Source organism: Pomacea canaliculata, linkage group LG14, assembly GCF_003073045.1.
Source record: "Pomacea canaliculata isolate SZHN2017 linkage group LG14, ASM307304v1, whole genome shotgun sequence".
NCBI classification, from domain to species: domain Eukaryota; kingdom Metazoa; phylum Mollusca; class Gastropoda; order Architaenioglossa; family Ampullariidae; genus Pomacea; species Pomacea canaliculata.
Genome location: NC_037603.1, coordinates 16,315,417 through 16,321,416, shown reverse-complemented (window position 1 = coordinate 16,321,416; position 6,000 = coordinate 16,315,417). Strand labels below are relative to the sequence as shown.

Below are 6,000 nucleotides of genomic sequence, written 5' to 3'. Positions count from 1 at the left end.
TTGGGCACAAAGATGTTGTTGCCACCTCAGTAGCTTTTTCGAGGGGCGGCTACACTCCCCTCCTTACAAGACAACTTTATTAATCCCGGGAACAATTCAAGATAGTGCTCGTACTAGCAATAATATATGTTACATGATATGAAATAGATAATATAATGTACATGTAAAAACTAGAGCACCTTCCCATGTCTACACTGCCCACTGGGACAAACTAAAGTTGATTCATTGTCTTGTGTGTGTTGAAGATGCCAAGTCCTGATGACAGTCCTGCAGTCACTGCTCAACATTCAGTATCAAGTCTGCCACATGTTTCAGGTTTGCAAACGACTAAAAACCGTTGAAGCACCAAAAAAGTGCAGGCGTACCCACAGGTTGCAAAAGGCGGAGGATGCGATGCTCAACATTCTTGTGCCTGCCGCGCACACGCAGCGCGCCGACGAGTGACCTGACGATGGAGACGAGAGGTCGCGGCAGGAAACTTATCTCGGGGCGATGAAAGCTAGACCTGTACACTAGCCTAACACAGTTCGACTGCACGTGTGGGGTCGAACTACCTGGGAACTACCATGACTGGAGGTCAAAGGTTGCCAGAGATTTCTGCAGGGAGGGGCAGCAGCTACTGCTGACATTTTCGTCGTGAGGAACCTCGCTGTAGTCGCGCCTCCTCACTTGTGGAGCAGCGACCTAGGTCACACTGCGCTCTTCTGCGCCAAACACAAAGAAATTGTCGTGCTGCTGCTGCCGAGTGTTTATCGAACGGTAATAACCGTTGACAAAGATCGGATGGGGATAGACGCTGGTTGTGCGGTGACAGTTATCATCAGCAGCTGCGAGTTCTTCACATCGTAGGAGGAGACGTGCACGAGCCTGACTTGTTGTGGGAGGATTTGGCGACAAAGGTGGGGGATAGGTGTGCAGATGAAAGCAATGTGGGGGTGGGGAGGGGCGGGGCACATGACCTGCTTCACATCGAGAGCCGACCTGTTTGCAAGGGCGCGAAACGTCTGCTCGGAGTGAGGTCGAACCTGTGTTGGAGATCATCTACTGAGGACAGGTTTGACGAAGTGTCTGCGGCTGTCTCCTCTGCCTTTGATGCGGTCGCCGGTGTGAGTTCACCTCAGGTGACGGAAGTGGAGGTGCGGGGTCCCCCCTGTCGGACACACTCCTTCGGCAGTGTCAACCGCACGCTTCAAGCATCAGGTCGCCGAACGATCTGTGGATTTGTTTACCGAGCAGAAGGGGACAAACAAGACCGAACTCATACAAGGTATTTCAGACTGTCGCTCTTACTCTTTCACTCTGTGTGTGTGTGCAAAGGAGAGAGAGAGACTTGTAATCTTGTTCTTTTCTTTTATGTTTCCGACATGTCATTATAACCACATCGGACTTGCAACACTTTTTTCCGATGTTTTGTCAAGAAAGTTTTGAAAAAATATAAAGAGTGATGCATGTCCACCGACATTCTCCAAGCATGTGTCGTATGACTGTGTACTAACATAAGTTATCTCAGTTGCTCATCTAAGTTCCATTGTAACCGCCACTCCACTTATCGCAGTTAATCCCGTTTGCTGATAATGTTGCTATGAATGTTTTTACTCCAAACAGCACAGCAATCATGCAATTAGTTACAATTATATTACAATTATAGGCTCCAATTATACAGACTGACAAGTAGTATACCATGCACCTGTCCACCATGAGTGCTTCCTAGTGCGTAAAAGCATTAAAAAATAATAAAAGTCAAGTAAAGAAAATCTGCCAAGGGGATTTGGCCTAGAAAGTTTGAAAATCTGAAAGGGTTTAGGTGGGAGAGCTCACAGGGGAGGGCATATGGTAATGACCCAGACTTCGGAAAGCTCGCCTTAACCTTTATAAAATGTCAGTGGCACAGATTTACATAAACTCGTGACACTATGACTAAAGCTGTTTCTTGATATCAGGGATCAGGATCACGATAATATTTATATGTACAATAAGGTGAACATTTTTGCGAATAGAATATATATTTATCGCCATGATATATTTTTAAAAAGACAGCAGTTTTAACAGAGGATTTGAAAATGTTTGCATGGTAAGGATGGATTGAGTAGGTAATAATTTCATTTTGTGCTGTGTGCTTTCAATATTGTTCAGTCGTGGTGAGTGATGTAACCACCCAAGTACAAACTACACTATCAGTAGATCAACCATTCATTCAGTTTGTTTTAAATATCCGCTTCTCAGTGTGTACTTCCAGTATGAGTCACCCATGTAATTACAGTATGTGCTTTCGGTCTCCATCACCCACGTAGAGTCACATGCTGTAAGGAAGATAAACTGATATGTGCAAATAAATACTCAGCAAGTGATTGCTTCTACTCGCATTCAGAGCTGTGTACCAGTTGAAACATCTGTTAGGCCGCATCACACACAAATATAAACACAGCAAAACATCAATAAGATGCACTGGGTGGATTGCTCGGCGGTGCCGGGTATGTGTGTCAGGTGTGGAGAGCACAGAGCAGGTTACAGTAACTTGGATGCAAGTGTTGACAAGTATCAGGGCGGACAAGGGTGACTACAGGAGTCATGAGGTGCAAAACCGTTTGGCGTTATCCGGGCTTAACGGTCAACGTCCGTGTTTGCTGTCGGCTGACACACTGTGTCCCAGTCTCTATATGACTCATGCACCCCTGGGTTTGTTTTCGCCACAGCACACCCATGCATTTCCAACTACAAAAATATGTAGAACACATACAAACAAAGTAGAGAAGGGCTAGAAGGCCGGGATCATGACATGCATGCCCTGTTGAATTCAATGTCTGTTGTCATTTCCGTTATTCATGACTCATACACGTCCTTATTGGAAAGATGATCTGTTTATTTTCGGTGGGTTTTTTTCTGGTGTTTCGGGACATAAATTATCTTCCCATGATAGCCGCTGTTTGCGAAGTTGAGGTTCCATGCAGTGCGGTTATGTCTGGTATGTACTTCTGTGGGTGCCGAGGTACCTGAGCGCAGGTAAAGCTTCCAGCAGGCTCTTTGCCAAGGCTACAGTTGCACGATGGTCGGTCCACGTGACTGGGTTGTCAGGCCAACGTGACTGCAGGTATCAGTCTGTCTGGCCACTGACAGTTAGTTCATATCTGATGATGTCCTGCCCGGTGAAGCAGCCACCACCTGCTGTTTCCACTTCAGGTCCTGAAGCTCCACGAACAGAGTGGGATGCTGAGATCGCCTACAACTCTTAGTTTAAAAGGCTGATTGTGAGGACGGCCAGGTGTTCACTTTTGTTGGTGAAATAGTGCTCACAATGGCGTATAAGTGGACATTCTACAGGAGTGAATATCCTTAGGATATTTTCAGCACATGTTGACATGAACTCCCACACATTGATGGAGACTAAAATAGTTTGGCCTAAGGTCGGGTTGGGAGAAGCATATGAGGAGGGTATGGCCGCTACCCGACCGGCAGAAAATGAAAGCTAAAAGTTATCTTTTTTTTTTTTTTTACCGCTTCAGCTTTCACGCATTCTTTGTATCTGCGAGATCATCGCACCTGGTGTCTGGCACAGGTACAGACTGCGAGGAAAGTTGTAAAAAAAGTTAACGAAATGTCTAGCGAGGGATGGAGCAGAACTGCTGTACCTGAACACTTGGCAGCTGCCTGCTGCCAACGGGACGGAGAGGATGGGGATGGAAAAAACAGTTGTTAGTGAATGAATCTTGAGCTGTACTTGTATACCTGATGACCGAACTGATAAATGGATCTTGAAAAAGCGGAAAAATGGAAAGATGGATCTTGCACTGTATTGTACAAGTCGAGCTAGCAACATGGATACATGAAATCTTGCTCTTTATTGTTCAGTTAGAAACAGCACGGCAAAATTAGTAAACATAATCTTGCACCTTATGCTTATACTTATAGAATGCAAGGGAAAATAAATAAGTGGATATTACACCTATTGTACAGTTATAAACCAAACGGCTATATGGATTCCATAAACGGTAGAAGTTGACCTTACATCGTGCTATTCACTTCGTGATAGACCGGAAAAGCGGATGAATAAAGATTCTAGTATTCTTCAACTCATATTTGACGGTAGAGATATATAAAAGGATAACTTCATCTTGCAGTATACTGTTCAGGTCATTGTAGCCCGAATAGCTTAATAGACATATGATCCGCAGTTTTTTTTTGTTCGAATAGATAAGAGGATTTTGTACCTTGACGTAGATAAATTTCGTTAGTCCAAATCCACTGGTCGGGGAAAAAAAAATGTTGGCCCACTCCCTTAAGTGATCATGTGCAGATTGCTTGTTAACACTCCTTGTGTCAAGATACCCCACATGATTTATAATAATGAATGGAGTGCTTGCTGTTACACAGGATGTTGATGTCTGCATTTAACTGATGACAATACACAGTAATGATGGCAACATTTAGCTGGACATGATGAGAGCATACAATTAGATGAATGTAGAATGATGAGAGTCTACAGATAAACATAATGATGGAAACTCACGGTTAGACAACACTTAGCAACATCTGGTTAAAACAATAGTAAATATGAGAACACACGGTTAGACAATTAGCATCCGGCCACATGAGCACAGTAATGATGGCGACAGGTCGCACTGTCTTGTAACGTGTGTGGGGCAGGAACCGTTCATCAATTGCCACCACCATCACAGCCTACACTTCAGTCTCAGATCCATTCTCGTAGTGTTCCCGGTCCACCCGGGGTATCCCAAGACCTGAGCTTATCTGGGCACACGATCTGTCATGAACATCGTCGAGTTTTCTTTCGTTCAGTGTTCTGAAGGTTACCTGACAGGTAACAAACCCTGTTGTAGGTGATGTGGTATGGTACAGCATACCTCAGTATCAAGATACCCATCAGATACCCTAATCTTGCTGCATCTCGCACTCGGACAGACCGCGATGAAGAACTGTCGGCTGTCTCGTCTCGTGCACCCTGAGAGGACTCAGCTGAACAGCACCTGACCCAGGTAAGAGACAAAGTAGCCTGTCCACTCAAATTAATGACTTTTGGAGCTGAGATGAGCTGTAACCAGAGAGGATAGACTTACTGTTGTAACCAAGGTTACAAGACCAGCTCATCCCCCATGCTCAGTCAGCATATAGACCTTTTCACAGTACTGAAACTACTTTAATTAAAGTGACCTTTGACAGTGATGATGCTCTGTCTTAACTCTACTGGACCTGTCTGCTGCATTTGACACCATGGACCACTCTCTGCTCCTTCATAGACTACACAACCTCTACGGGATTTCTGGACCTGCACAGACTGCACTAGCTTGCTGGCTGCCCTGTATACCTTCTTCACAAACTCCAGAAAGTACAGAAGTGAGCTGCCAGTCTAGTGCTTAGAGCTAGGAAACGGGACCTCGCCACCCTCTCCTTCGTTTTCTACCCTGGCTTCCCATCCGGCGTATCCAGTACAAACTGTCCGTGCTGTGTTTAATTTTTTTTTTTTCTTTATTTACTTTTCTTTGCTGGCTCCTGTCTGATGATCGTCTCCTTACTCTTCCTGTCAACAAACAATATGGCCATAAAATTCAGCTCAGGGGATTTGCAAAGTCTTATTTAGTAATGGCCACCGTGTATGTTCGATACCTTAACGGCTGCTGAAAACGCAGCACTTCTGTAAACATGGAGAGTAAGCTTGGGTTTCGATCCTCAAAACTTCGAGGCGATTTTCTCGTCTGTTCTGACATCCGTTTTCTGACATGGTTGAGAGAATCGAAAAATTGAAGCTCTCTCACTCGTTATTTACACTATCTCTGTCTGAACGCAAAGAACTCTCCTTAGTACGAAAATAAATTTGTCAGGAGAAAAACTAGTTTGTGTGTAAATTAAGCCCAGATTGGGGATGCACTAAGATGTCGATGTGAAGAGGCGGGTGGCGCCATGTTTGACATTTGAGTATGTGAAGATGACCGTCCCTGAACTGACTGACTTGCACTGGACCCTGAAGAGCAGTCGGTGCGAGTGATG

At 44.9% G+C, this 6,000-nt stretch overlaps 1 protein-coding gene across 1 annotated transcript in view; it reads left to right on the top strand.

Moving 5' to 3' along the window:
- The first annotated feature begins 364 nt into the window (after window positions 1–364).
- The window catches only part of LOC112555099 (semaphorin-5A-like), a 30,818-nt gene continuing 25,182 nt past the window's right edge, over window positions 365–6,000 (top strand). The window contains exon 1 of the mRNA XM_025223304.1: window positions 365–1,267. The gene's annotated coding sequence lies outside the window, so the exon portion shown is untranslated. The remainder of the gene's footprint in view (window positions 1,268–6,000) is intronic.